The sequence below is a fragment of the Lissotriton vulgaris genome, chromosome 3_1, assembly GCF_964263255.1.
Source record: "Lissotriton vulgaris chromosome 3_1, aLisVul1.2, whole genome shotgun sequence".
Classification (NCBI taxonomy): domain Eukaryota; kingdom Metazoa; phylum Chordata; class Amphibia; order Caudata; family Salamandridae; genus Lissotriton; species Lissotriton vulgaris.
In genome coordinates, this window is record NC_141689.1 from 1,513,343,068 (window position 1) to 1,513,358,445 (window position 15,378).

General features: G+C 49.2%; 1 protein-coding gene across 1 annotated transcript in view; it reads right to left on the minus strand.

Moving 5' to 3' along the window:
• LOC147728098 (maestro heat-like repeat-containing protein family member 1) overlaps positions 1-15,378 on the minus strand; it is a 92,435-nt gene that overhangs the window by 48,548 nt on the left and 28,509 nt on the right. The window lies entirely within an intron of this gene.

The window sequence follows — 15,378 nt, forward strand, 5'->3', positions numbered from 1 at the left end:
GCCCATCCAGGACACAGGTACACTCCTCCCACACATCACTCATGCTAATCTCCCACTCACCACCGGGCAGACCCATCCAGACTTCCTGGAGCCTGGCATGCCAGCCAGCTCCAGCCAATCACGCTCCAGCACCCTCACTGCACACATATCTCAATGTCCAGAAGTAGCACTTCCCAACTAGACACATACATGCCGCAGACACCATCTTGCAGCATTCACTCTCACGAGTTTAAGCATACCAAACTCGAGCCTGCACTCCCCACGCATCAGGAACTACCAGGGACACACACATTCCCCATGCATTCCTATGGGAGGGCAGGCCAGCCATACTACACACACGCACTTTCACTCTGGGACTCAGGGGAAAGTGCGCAGAGACCCAAAAATCACTGACACAGGGTCACAAATAAGGCAAAAAGTCTAGGGGTGAACCTGCCCTGCGGGCCAAGTCCAACACAACCCCCTTCCAGCCAAAACGCAGGGGAGAACAATCACCACCGTGATGTACTTCCCTGCTTGGGGCGATAGAACACGGACGCAGGCCCGCCACTGCCGGGACACTCTCCTGTTCTATGCCACGGTGAACCCCTAGGGTTCCTTCTAAAGCTACTGTAAGGACCAACTGGGCTACCCCACTGGTACTCCTCAGCTGTCCGCGGCCAGGACCAGGCCCTGGGCCACCCAGGTGCCACCGGTCCTTGCCAATTCGCAGAGCGGGGGGTAGTAACCCCTGGCACATAGTGTCCATTCTCCACTCTCCCTGTCTGCAAGACAGGACTAGACTGCCACTGGTTCACCAGCCTTTGGTCTACAACCTCAGGCGGACCAGGAGTCTCAGAGAAGGCTTTCCTCCCCTTACCTCTTCTTCCAGGGTTCCTCCTTCTCCTGCGAGGGGTACCCTTACAACGCCACTCCAACCCAGGGTTTAACCCCTCAGGTTGCGCCGGGGTCAGAGGTGGGCTTTCCCACCCTCTGCACCCCCTTCCAGAGGTCTGCCCTCTCCCAACTGGAGAAGTTCCTCTGGAAGAACCGGTCAGGACACTGGTTACAGTCGTCCTACCCTTCAGGTCAGGCCGAACCTGAACCTGGCCTCCCAACCTCCGGTCTAAAACCTTTGGTGGAATAATTGCCTGGCACTCCAGGACTTCTGGGGACTCACACGCAATCCCCCTGAGGCTGACACATGACCCATGTGTCGTGTGACGGTCTGTCTGGCGCAGATCTCCCGCCTCCTGTCCACCTGACAGGGCGCAAAGATCCCCCAGACCAGAAGTGGCGCCACCCGGGTCCACCCAAGACCCAGCCCAACTGGCTAGTCTCTGGTCCACTGGTGCATCCACTGGGAAACTCGTCCCCCAATCACTCCTCGCTTCGGACTTCTGTGCCCTCCCAACTGGAGCGACACTGCCGGACACTGGAACCCCTGGAGTTCTGGTTACAGACACTCCAGGTTCCCTAGACACTAGGAGATCCTCCTCAAGTGTACTAACAGGACAGCCTAGGTCCCCAACCTGGTGTTCCCTCAAGAAACCACCCAAGTTCTGAGACAGGGCTTCGGGCCTCTGGGGGCTCTCAGCCACCCACTGACTCCTGCTCCACTGAGCCAGGCAGTCAGCCCCTCCACCCTTCTCACTATACTGGGACCTAGCTGGGCTACACTGAGCCTCTTCCACCACGCTGGGCTGGAAGCTCCCTGTACCACTACTGTTGGACTCACTTTCTAATGACTCTACAGAACCTCTGGCACTCTCCCAGCGCTCTGCTTCATCTGCAAGGCCCCAAGGACAAAAACACTTCAACTTCAGCAGGTGCTGACGCAACTCTGGACAGACAACACTGAGCAACTGCTCTTTGAGGAACATATTTACCACACTGTCCACCTCATCATCCACCTCATCGTTCAAGTTAGCCTTCAGCCAGTCCCACATTGCATCTGAACAGTCATCCACAAAATACTTCCATTCCTGGTGAGGCGATTTTCTAAGGTTCCTAAACCTCAACCTATTCTCCTCCTCTGGAGAAACAGAAACCATACTCTGGGAACTGGGAGTGGGACTGTCAACACCAACACTTAAAAAGCTGCCACCACTGGACTCCACCCTCCCTGGGGGATCCAGAAAATTAAGAATGCGGGCAGGGGATAACCTACACTCTAGGGCTATCTTCTCCCTGGCCAAGGCCCTCTCAGCCTCTGCAGTCCGCTCATTCACACCCAGCTGCGCCATCTCTCTGGCATGCTCTAACCTGAGCTTCTCCATGGCCAGCTGGTGCTCCCTCTCTTCTCTCCTATCCACCCACTCCTCTGGGGACAGGGAAAGGGATGGGGTGCTACATCTGACACTGGACCCAGCAAGGGACTCCCTATCTCGGGGGTACTCGCTCTCTGCTGGCGTCCCTGTGCTATCATCTTCTTCCTCCTCTGAATCTTCAGGGCTCCCCACAGACCCACCACCCTCCTGGTGTGAATCCCGGGCCCTTTCCTCACTGCGCGCAAGATCCCACTGACCCTTTTGCCATAGGATCAGGCTGCTCCTAAGTTCAGACTGAGTATCTGACTCATCCACTCCTATGCCTCTCTCTCCACAGAACCTTACCAACTCTCCCATACTGTATCCAAACAGATCACAGAAATCAAAAGCAGGCTCCATTCTGGCGGACGTTCTAGAGAAGAGATTACACAGGGAACCTAGGGGTCTGAGCTTACACAGGAGTACACAATTCACAAAGGTTCAGCAAGTTCCCTCTCTCAGAGAACTCACACTCACTTGCCTAGTGCCACACACCATTCATTCACACACAACCCCCCCCTCGGACTGGTAAGGCAGTTTCTACCACCCCTGATTCCTCAACCTGACCACACGTGACACAGGTACCAAACTCTGGGCGCGGGGGAGGGGAACAAATGTACTGGACACAATTGCACAATGATACCTTTCAGGAGAAGAAACAATGGAATTCTACCAAAAACACAATAATCCCCAAAAATGTGGTCATCTAAAATGCAGAGCTTTGTAGTGGCCAGTTGCTACTGTGGTACAACGCAAACACAAATCCTTATCCCACCGCTTGCCGCCAATGTTAGAACCGGGACCCTGGCCGGCCAAGACTCGCGTCGAGGTCAGTCAGGGATCGCCAGTTCTAGGTGTCAGGGCAAGGGAGTCACACACCAAGGCAACCCCAACTCGCCCTCTAGGTAACGTGGCGCGAGCAGTCAAGGCTAAACTTGGAGGCGATGTAGGTTAAGTATTTGCGCACGCACCCCAGCAACAACTACCAAAGGCCCACCACAAAGGAAAACTCCACACAAGGTTATATGAAAATAGCCTTTGTATTATAATAAATATACATCAGATAAAACACACATCTTATTACACTGTGCCAACAGGCACGGGCGGAATTTACAAGGGATATTTGTACAGGACAGGGCCACTTGGACCACTGACAAGGGTATCAGCACTTTTAGGAATAATATTTCAAAAATAGCACTTGTAGCACACAATATAAAAGTAGAGCATACAACCAGTAATCACTGGTAACAGGACCTCTCTAGCACCACCTGTACTAGGGAGAAAACAACCACCTACATGTCACACTACCTGTAGGGGTGTAAAAGCAAAACACATGATGTCGTAACATTCAGAGGTGTAAAGGCACATGACGCATAAACAATACATTCAGAGGTGCAGAATCAATAACCATTTCCCCAACCTCACAAGTCACCACCTGTGACTGTCCCAGTGTCCCAATGTCAGGGCCTAAACGTGGCAGTTGCCCACAAAGTGCTGGGCAACTGGAGCAGGGAAAGTTAGCGCAAAGTTGGAGCTTCTCTGGGCTCAAAGAACCACCACTGTGGCACTGGTGAGCCTCTCTTAGGCTCTCTCACCAGTAAGGGGGGGCTGCTGAGCCTCTCAGGGCTCCAGCAACGAACAGGTGCAGCCTCGCTGGGCTGGGGGGTCCCTCGCTCTGGGGACCCGGATTAGAGACAAATGCTCCTCAAGAGCCTCGCAGGCTCACGGACGAAATGCCCCTCAGAGCCTCTCTGGGCTCGTAGTAAATGTGCTCGTGAGCCTCTCTGGCTCACCAAACAAGAAATGCGCCCGTCGATGGAGCCTCTCTTAGCTCTTCCACACGCAATGCCCCCGAGCCTCTCTGGGCTCTTAACAGCTACCGGCGCGAGGTCGCGCTACAGGGAGGGGGCGGGACGGACACCGGCAATGTGTCCCGACGCTCCCCCCCTCCTCTGCAGGCACCTGCACTCACCGGGTTCGCGCTGGGCTCTCCTGCGACGGCGGGTCTCTCCCGCTGGTCCCGGGGCTCTCCTCTCCACTCGGGGAGCCTCGGCAGGCTCTCTCGCGGCTCGGCGATGGAGGCGGGACTTCCGGTCGGCCTTTCCTGGGCCGCGCTGTGATTGGCCGGGCCTCCTCACTACTTCCGGGTCGCCACGGGCAGCGCGGCGGCTCGCTTTAGGCAGGCAGGCGGGCTCCCAGATGATCCGAGGAGTGGGCTCCCTCGTAGATCAAACCCAAAAACCGGGCAAAATACAGCGGCAATGAGCGGGGTGGCACCCGCGCCGTCAAATCACCACACGGGGCGGGCAAAGTACAGCGCTCACAGCGCTCGGGCAAAATCCAGCGTTTTCAAGCGCTAGGCAGGCGATCTCAGCGCTCCTAGCGCTAAAGGGCAGAGAGCAGCGCTCTCAGGCCGCAGGCAACGAAGTCCTCAGTGCTCCCCAGCACTGGAGGACAGGACAGGGCTCCAGCAGGGCTGGAGGCAGGCAGGGGGGCAAGGCTGGGCCAGAGCCAGCACACTGGGTCTCCTAGGCAGGGAGACTCCCCAAGTGGCGGTCCTTCTGGCCCCAGCAGCGGCACAAGCCCCCTCTGGCAAGATTCCAAAGTAGAACAACTTCAGTGGGGACACAGCCCCTTCTTATACTGTAAATTCCTTTGTTACAATGTGCAGGGTGGGGGGAAAACCAGTCGCAGCTGGTTCTGGAGCACTCTTGATGGCCCAACCACCCATTCCTTTCCCTGGGGAGGCTAGGGTCATTAGACACACCACAGGGGGGCGGAGCCAGCATTGTGTGGGGAAAACCCAGCCCATCCAGGACACAGGTACACTCCTCCCACACATCACTCATGCTAATCTCCCACTCACCACCGGGCAGACCCATCCAGACTTCCTGGAGCCTGGCATGCCAGCCAGCTCCAGCCAATCACGCTCCAGCACCCTCACTGCACACATATCTCAATGTCCAGAAGTAGCACTTCCCAACTAGACACATACATGCCGCAGACACCATCTTGCAGCATTCACTCTCACGAGTTTAAGCATACCAAACTCGAGCCTGCACTCCCCACGCATCAGGAACTACCAGGGACACACACATTCCCCATGCATTCCTATGGGAGGGCAGGCCAGCCATACTACACACACGCACTTTCACTCTGGGACTCAGGGGAAAGTGCGCAGAGACCCAAAAATCACTGACACAGGGTCACAAATAAGGCAAAAAGTCTAGGGGTGAACCTGCCCTGCGGGCTAAGTCCAACAACGTATATGCCCCATGCTTATCCGATCTAGGGGCATATTATCAAGGGGGTTTATCTCCGCTTTTTTGGCTTTAAAAGCCAAGAAAGCGGAGATAATTTTATCTCCCTATTACCTAGCTGTCGCTAACACCAGTTAGCGACAGCAAGTAGGAGATAGCGACCATCTTGGGCCCCGCTTTGCATGTCAGTGATATTTATCACTAATGACATGCAAAGTGGGCGTGCCAAGATGTTAGCGACTGGAAACAGTCGCTAACATCGCTATCTCCTATTACCAACTTTTGGAGATATTCGCGCTAAGCGCGAATATCTCCAAAAGCTAACACCTGCCCCTGAGCAGTTCTTAGCCATGTTATCCAATGGTAGGTGGATAACATGGCTAAGAGCATTTGCTCGATAATGCATGAATAACGCTGACTTTACAGCGATATTCATGCATTTCGGCCAATTTTTATCGCTTAGGAGATAAACCTTGATAATATCAAGGCTCCTAAGCGATAAAAATCGGCGATGCTCGGCGATATAATTTCGGCCGCTAACCAAGCTGAGCGATTTTTTTCGCTCATGCTTGGTAATATGCCCCCTTGTTCTTCCGTTAATTGCCCTTAGACCATGTTCGAGGCTTAAAGCCTTCATCTGTAGAGCAGCCTCCGTCCACTTTCTGATTGGGGGTATTTCCAGATTAGGTATGTCCCACTGCTCGTCCTCCACCCCCGCTAGGTCCAGTTCCCCACTATCAAAGGGCTCAAAGGTATTTTTAAAATCTCCTCTAAATACAGAGGAAGACCACGAGATGTTATGTAAAAGCTCATCTAGGCCAGAAATTGTCTCCGACCTACAACCTCCTATGTGTCCTCTAGCATAGATGTTATAAATATCGATGTCACCATATGGCCTGCACTGCAGACGGATACAAGGATATCATTGCTAGCCATCTGTAATGGTTTTATAGTAAGGCCAATGCCTTGCCGGACCCAGATTGTGAGGCTCTCCGAAGGGCATCCTTGTCGCCTTAGGTAGCTGGTTTGTAAAAATGTAAATAACCCAGGTAATAGTAAGGTTCAACTGACCATGTTTCTTGAAAGATACATATGTCGTTTGCCTCAACAAAGGAAGTCCAGTCGGGGGACACCCCATTAGACCGCAGCTCAGCAATGTTCCATGATACTATTGATAGACTTCGTTGTGACTGGTTTATGGACAATATAGGCTCAGCCATAGGGGCGGCGGGCCTTACAGAATGATTTGGCACATGCACCAGATTTACAAGGGTGCTTTCCTCAACTAAGTGGCTTTCATCGTGGTGCAACTAGTGGTGTATTATGTCCCGTACTAAGACACTGGCCTGGGACTTGGGGGCTACTGGAAGCGTGGGTGGCCAATTGATCTCATTCAATGGGGACTCATTATTTTGGAGGGCTGCACAGCATGATCGATTTGTTTCAGCTGGCGACTCTAAGTAGTTATACTTGAATCATAATTTAGTATTAACCAAATGTTCAGTGCGCAAATCAAATGCCACCAAGTTTTCCACCAGATCACGTCCGTAATGTAAGCGCTATCACGTCATGTACGTCCTTAGATCCTCCCAGGTCAGGTAACATTTTGGCCCCAGTTATGCCTTCCCTTATAATAGACCAGCACCCTCTGAATCTCCATATCCAGTGAGTGCATTTATTAATTAAGGAGCACTCGTCCTCTGTCTGTGTCATAGATTAGTTCTTTGGGATATTAACTGGATAGATTGTCTTTCTTGTGTCTGTTTGTGTGTGAGCTTGTTAGTGCTCAGGTGCAGTTTGTTATATGACATACAGGGTCTATCCTTAATCTTTCAGTATTACTTAGGTTAACAAGCTTTGCTCTGCCTGGCATAAGTTGGCCTGCCCCTTACCACAGCTGGGATGGCTGTTAGTGAATCGAGCAATAATAGGGGTCTGGTCTACAGGGGCGCTACTTGCCCTTCCTGGGTCGAAACTATTATAGCTGTTATGGTCCCCTTTCCGCTGCCTCGTGGTGCTAGTGCAACCGTGGGTGCCTTTCTGTGTTTCTGATTTTGCCCATAATTAGTTCTGGATACTCTGGACATCAGTATGAACCTTACTCAGGGGTGCTGTGAGGTTGCCTACAGCTGTTTAATTTATTTTATTTCCTGGGCTAAGCCGATGATCTGTATTGTTAGTGGTCTTCGTGTTGTGACTTCATTAGCATGGATTGATAAATTACTAGGTGGACTAACCATACGCTTTACAGCTACACTGTTGGAATTCATAGCTATCCTATAGGATGCTAAAGCATCCACATTTAGGCATGAGTCAGCCAACAATCTAGTTGTATCAGTCGGTGATCTTGGTGATTGTACTGAACTAGCTAAACTATCTGAAGCCTCATCTGTATCATCTTGTTCTAGCAATGGTGAAAAATTAATATGACAAGGAAACAAAGACAGATCCACAGTGGTGGATGGCATAATTCTGACCCCACATTCTGGGCTAGTAGATGGCAGGGGGGGCTTATCAGATGCTCAATTCCTACCTCCACCTTTTCTTAACATAGCTGGTATCAGGCGTGGTGTTGCAGTACTTGTTGAAGAATGCCCAAGGGCAGATATGAGTGGAGAAGTGGAACTAGGGGGGGGGGTCAAGAAGGACCTCACATTCAGCCAGTAGATCATCAATGCGGTTGAGACCCCCCCGCCCTCGCCCGCCATCGGACTCGTTGTCTTTTGCTTCCTTTTTTGCCAGAAATTTTCATTGAACCACCCTCTTTTGATGTTTGCTATCCTGTCCTGACGACAAGCAATTCTATCATTGCAAAAAAAGGGCAAGTAAACCTATATAAAACAACGTAAGAATCTACAAAAGGTAAGGGACCGTCTGATGGTTTACAATTAAGTACTGCTGGGGGCACAGTACCTTAAGTTGTTTGGGAGCAACAAGTTGATTGAATATTTGAAGGTAGCCCAGCCCGGCCTCCTTCCGGCTATAACTGGCAGCGATGAGGGCCTCTGGGGTTTAGCAGCATGTGGGTCAACGTCAATAGTGTTGTGCCAGCCGCAGGGCGCTCGGGAGATTGTAGGGCCCTTTCTTCATTAATGCTTGCCGTCCCGTGTGCAAAGGCAGCTGTCTGACAAACAGGGTCTTATCACAACCTTCCCTTGGTTATGCCCTGTGAGGTGAGAAGTTCCAGGGCCAAAGAGTCTGGCAAAGTGCTGGAGGACCAAGAGAGTGGGCCCAGCCCAGTCTCCTCCAGACTCTGACCGGTGTGCCCACACACGTCCCGTGGGATACCCAGACCATTCTTAAGCACCTCCTGGTGCAATCGTGGGCATCGGCACCTCCTGGCACTATGGACCCTGGGCTTGGAGTCCCCCAACTGTGAAGGCTGGGGGACTGGCTTCAATGGGCTCCCGAGCCGCGGGAGCCCCAGAGCATTCTTAAGAAGCTCCTGGCACAATCGCGTTTGTCGGCGCCTCCAGGCGCTATGGACCCTGGGGCTTAGAGTCCCCCATCTGTGAAGGCTGGCTGGCTGGCTTCAACGGGCTTCCTTGCTTAATTAATGAATGGACTGTTCTTATTAGTGAATACCTTTCTTGTTAGATAGAGGCCCTCTCCCACTAGTCTGGTGATGTGGCAGACTAGAACAGCCTTGAACTTTTGAAAATATGTAATGATAAGTGTGCTGAGATCATGTTCTTTGTACTCCAGTGCTTAAGCAGTACCTGCTTGGAAAATTCCACTGTGGGTGTGTTTAGTCCAGTTATGAAATGTACCTAATATGTCTTTATGCTGATCGATTTTAGTCCCTCTGCAGCATTCCTAAGTGACTGGGCAGATAGGGCTTTGCTCTAATTGTACTTGAAAAAACGATTATTGGTTTGTATTCTCTACTGTCTGACCCACTCTTTAATTGGTAGAAGGCAGAGAGGTGTTGTGAGTGACCTGGGTGACCCGAATCGGGTTATTTCCTTCAACCTCTGGCCTGTGTTAAAAAACAATGGACAGTGTCTGGCTTATCTGTTAGTTGTGCTTATTTTGAATCCAAGAGTAAGACTATGTGTGGACTGGATAGACACTAGATTATGGCTTGACCCAAAGTAGATGTATACCATATGTCAACAGTGGTACCTAATCCCCACACATATTATCGGGCATTGACTTGAGCTATGTGTCCTAGTACAACTAGTCCCTAACATGGGTGCATTGGCCAAGCTTGAGGAAGTGATCAAGGAAGACATGGTACGTTTGCTGTTATGGAGGGATTGGGGAGAGCATAAGCAACTGTGGCCGACTCTTACAGGGACACCGACAAAGCCAAGAGTGCTGCAGCCTTCAGACACCATGCCACCTCCCATTGCCCATGCTTCCACAACATCACCTGCAGCCCCACAAACACTGGTGAACGGCACTGATCCAAAACTCATTCCGGTCCCCTAGTCAGATGACAGGTGTTTCCTCCAGCGACTAGAGATAGTATCAAAGTGTAATCGTCCATAGGACTTGAGAAGGTCCAAGAAAATAGAAGAGGCAGAAGACGTGCCCAATACAAAATCACACATTGGTTCTGTGGAGGAAGAAGAGGGCAAAGAAGTAGAATGAGAATAACTAAAGGATATTATTGGACCCTTTTCTGATGTGCGTTGTTCACAACATTGAACAATTTTGCACACCACAAGAGCTTGATGAAAACCATCAAAGGATCAAAGTCCTACTCAAACCAGCTGCAATGACTGTTATTTGGGGACATTGACTACACTTGTGTTTGACATCAAAACTCGGACCCCACAATAGTAAGGGTACACTGTGTTAAACGTTTCGCAATAATTGAAAAACCATGGATAGGGTATACTTTGGCTGCCCAGTTTTAGTTTTAAACCTATAGTACCAGATAAAACCCCACCAAAAGGTATATAGCCCTCACCAGTGTAAACTTATAAACACTGAAAAAACACCTGCGTAACACTAATTAAATGCCATTCAAAGATAGGAAAAGGAGAGTGAAAGTGTCATTTTTTCCTGAGGGGGCCTATACAATATAACTTTGTTATATAAGGTGGCAGCAAGAAAGACTGGGCTAACATTATTCTGCTTGAGTTTTGTTGTTGAGGGATGTCACTGAAATAATGTTTTTGCTTCCTTTTGCTTTTTGCAGTTTTGTGGTCTTTGGTCTAAAGATGCAGAGTTTAGAAGCATGTTTTAGGTTGTGTTTAATTATTTTATAAACTGTAGAGAATCAGGAAATATCAAAATCATATTTGATATTTTAGCTGTGTTTGATTCTTTCACTGATAGGTAAAATGGCTGGTTTCATACAAATCTGTCCCAAAATGTGCCATCACATTTACACACAGAGAATGGGTGTTAGATCCGTCTGCTTCTGAGAGTCCCCTCACCACTATGATTTCTTTTGTTCCCCTGTACCTCCCAAAATTTGTCGCTTTTCTTTGTCTACCAGGACCTTTTTGTGTGCTGTTTCAATGGGGCTAGATGTTCCTTGACGCCCAGTTGTTCACAAGGTTTTTGGCACCTATTCACAAGACACCTGGCGAAACCTGTGACATTATAGACTGGGATTGGCAACCTGTATGAATGACCTCAAAATGGTGGCCATCCATTTTCCTCATGAGAGTGACTCCCTGTGGAGCCTCCATGAACCCTGACCTTTCAAGGTTTTGGCGCCCTTTTACTTGGTGCGCATTCCTGACAGGAATTACTTTATTTCCCTCAGGTACACGAAATGGCTGCTCTAGAACCCCAGTATGGTGGTTGTTAGAGACCCAAATACCCCAGTAGTGCCATGTCATTGACCTAACCCAAAGAAGGTTCTAGAACCTACTGGCACGAGCCAGCACCTCAGGGCACTGGCTATATAAGGTCCAGTCCCTGGCGGCCATTTTAGATGACCAAAAGACTAGATAGGATAATGATGTTCCAGATCTAGGTGAAGAAGGAGATTCCAGACTTGACACCAGATTGACACCTGCCCTGTTGACCCCTGAGGCGGCGGGTAGTGTGGCAGTAGAGCAAGCAAGAGTCACTGGCGTGGATCCTGACTGGCGTTCCAGTCAGCTGTGTGTGCGGTGACCTCGCGCCTACAGCGCCTGCCCAGCGAGTGCCTCGTCACCCCCAAGAGACTGTGGCCGATTTTTCGTGTGCCTCTCCGCCCCCCCCCGGTGGCGAATTACGACTGACTCGGGTCGCGAGGCGAGAGCAAGTTCGCCGCGACCACGAGCGTCTTCTGTGCCCCTTGTGTGACAGGCGCCTCCAGCGAGGAGCTCGGACGTCTCCGAGCTCCACCGGCGTAGAGTGCTTCCTGCGCAGACTGAGGTGAGGTGGTGCGCCGGGGCGGGGAAAGGCCGGCCTTCGTTGGGCAGGACTACTGTCTCTGCCCCTCCCCAGTTGATCGGCGGCTGTAGCTGTGGGCGGGAACCATCCCTGTTTGAGGAAGTCGGAGGGAGGTCCGTGGAGCTCCTGAGAACCCGTCGCTGGCGAGAGAAGTGCTGAACCCGACTGAATCGCTTTTCGATTGCAGCCGATGTGAGGTGGGCCCGTTTCTTCAGGTGGGAAGCGCTGTTATAAAGGAACTGTGAACCGGCATTTATTTGACTGAGCGCGAAGATTGTGTGACCTCTTCGGCAGCCCCGTTCGGCAGTCTAAAGACTTGGAACTGGTGTTGCCTGAGTGCTAGCGGGGACAGAAACCTCTAGGCGCGCTTAGACCCCCACCGGCAAACAGAGATCTCAACCCGGTGGCAGCCGAGTGTAAATGAAGTGTTCACTGTCTTTCCTTGCCTTTTAGATATACGCGCATAACCCCCGGGTGGTTCTTAAAGAGTCCCAGCACTCCCTGTTAAGCCCAGAGAAGCCTGTGTACACTAATGGTGAAATCGTCATAAACTGTAAGAGTAATCTTTCCAACCTGAAATGTATTTGCAAATGTAGTGTTCCTGAAGTATTTAATTGGTGGCAGCGATACCAGAATGAATCTGTAGATGTTCTTGAACTGAACCAGTATTTACTCTGCTACACAGACAGTGATATTTATGCTATTTATTGAAGATATTTATTCCCGATATTTATTCTATTTATTGACAATATTTATGCCTGATATTTAATCTATTTATTGATGAACTGTACTCCTAAGCTTATTTATTGAATCTATTCCAAAATCGAAACCCAGCAAATTGTGACCCAAAAGAAATGTAATTGTGCTTTCCTAATTGATCCCCATTCACAACAGAGAATTTTTACATAAAGGAATCATATTTTTCTACAACAGTGGTGTGGTGTCCTTCTTTTTGGTGGTTGTTCAAGGAGATATTATTGGGTCGAAGCCGGCTGAACACAATAGCCTTCACTTGCCTTGACACTTGAACCAAGCTACCCCCTTTATTTAATGCAATGTATAGTGACAAGTATATGTGAAAATAGTGCTATCGCCAAGCATCTGGGATAGTGGTGAAAACATGACAGGATGAAACATGGATCGCAGTGTCACTCGGTATGCTGCTCCAAAATGTTTCTTTCTAAATTCAACAAAGATTGGAGTGATTTTGATTGTACTTGCAGTGATTCAGCTACGTTTATGAAAAAGCTGTGTAATGACCTTTCAAAATTGATACCTGTAAGAGATCCGTTCCACTTGTTAGATGGAATGCTAAAAGTATCTTTACAATCTTCAGAGTTAATGAAGAATGTTATTGACTTTTTAGTCCATCCGTGTGCACTGTTTTGTTATGCGAGGGGACTAAAACACAAATATTTCTCATTTTGTGCTGTGTGTGGCATCAAAGAAAAAATCATGACAACTGTGTCACTTAGCTGATGGTATTTGGTCCAAGGGGCTGTGAAATGCTATAGTACCCATGTGGAAACCGTTTACAACATTTTTGCTGAATGATGATGCCAAAGGCAAGAAATGTGAGGTTATTCGTTCGCAAATTACTAGTGATGTGAAAAGAAGTACACTCTACTAAAGTTTTATATTTTTACAGGAAAACATAACTGCTGTGGTGGACATAAAAAAAAAACTAGAGTCTGAAAACACCCGAGTTTGGCACTGCAACATGTTCCATGTTAGAGTGCTTGCCATATGGTAAACAAAGCAATGTTGAAGAGCAATTCGGGAACTTTTATTTTACAATGTACGACTAACGGCTTGCAACGATCCATTGAAATGTCCCTCCCAAAGCGGCCACCAGCTTGCTAGAATGCTCACAAGCACGTGCCCTGCTGCGCGGGCATCCTTTGCGTGTTTTAGCGCGTCATTGCGATCACTTTCGCTTTCACAGCGATCGTGATCGCGATAACCCACTTTAGGTTGCTGTGCTTCATGTTTAGATATCATTTGCACCTAAAATACTTTTGCAGGCACCTCTCACGTGCTTTTTAAAAAATGTCCTTTTGATGTTTAGCATGCGCGCGGGCACTCCCCCACCCCTCCCTCTTGTTTACTTCTTGCCGTGTGCACGCACCACTTGCGTGCTGCTGAAGCTTGTATTTTTTTCTGTTTCTTTCACTATTATACTTTCAATGTTCATCTATAATGAAACCAAGTGAGATACATGTGGCGTCTCTGTTTCTTCCAGCATGCAGCTGTATGCTCTCTGTTATGTGCCGAGCGGATTCTATACCAAATGGTCGAATACAAATGCATGGTTTTGTTTAGTTCTGGTTGTTTCTAGTTTTCTTACATTCTTTGGCGAGAAGGCCCTGTGGGAGTCCATGCTCAGTCTGAAGCACAAGGAAGCTGTGATCGAGGTTAGGCTCCACCTAGTGGAGGCAGCAAGCAGAGAGAACCTGCCTATTAAATCGAGCATTGGTATGTTTGGATTATTTAACGTTGCATTTGACTGGGTAAACGTGGTCGCTCGTCGCTTAACGTATGTCTTGTAAAAGACTGGCAATAGATATTTACTGTAGCTGTGCAGGGTGTGTGACCGTAGATTCGTAATGTGTTTGCTTGGCTTGTAAGCCCTGGAAGTAATTAAATATTGCATTCCACAGAGCTTCCAACCAAGCCCAAGCAAATCAGTACTGGGGTAACAGTCTGTCAAAGCGCATCTTGGCGCCTTTTTAGGATTTTGAAGTGCTTTATAGGTGCAACACAGACTTCTGATCTACAAAAGTTTAACAGATAAACCATATTGTTTTCCGTAACTCCATAGTCTCTTATTTTCCCGTTATTGTTAAAAGTGAACACAAGCATTGTTGTAGCAGTGTAACTCACAAGCCACTGTCGTTTCTCACTAGTAGTCCATGTTGTTTAGCATACTGGGTGCTCCAGGCAAAGAAGCATTTCGTAGCAGGAAAGCCGTCTATTTTAGTGCCCTTTCCTTGCTTTATTGCTCCACCTAGTGCTAATACCCTGACGTTGCTGCCTCATTTCGCCTTATGCGAGTCATGGTCCTGCTGCATGGAACTTTATGTAATATTAAAACCGCACTATCTGCCCATTTATCATGAACAACTGATGCAAAGTGTGGGCACACATCTTCGTTTACATGGAAGTGCAAGATAGTTGTTTCCGAGCCGGGCCGGTGCTGCTACCCTGCTGCAGGACTCCATAAATCATAATAATTCCGACACATTTGCCCAGTTTTATCTCGTCAACAGCCTGTCCTTTACCAGTCCTGGTGTAGCCACAGATGGCTATAGGCTGCTAACGTTCTGTGAGAAACTCTGCAGCCCACCTCTGCCAATTCGAATGATTCTTTCCACCATTATGCTCCATTCTGTTCAATAAATTAGCACATTTACTCCCTTTGGAAACCCTTTTATCAGTAGTTCTTAAACATCCCAATCGGAAAGGATGGTTTAGGAGCTCATTGCGAG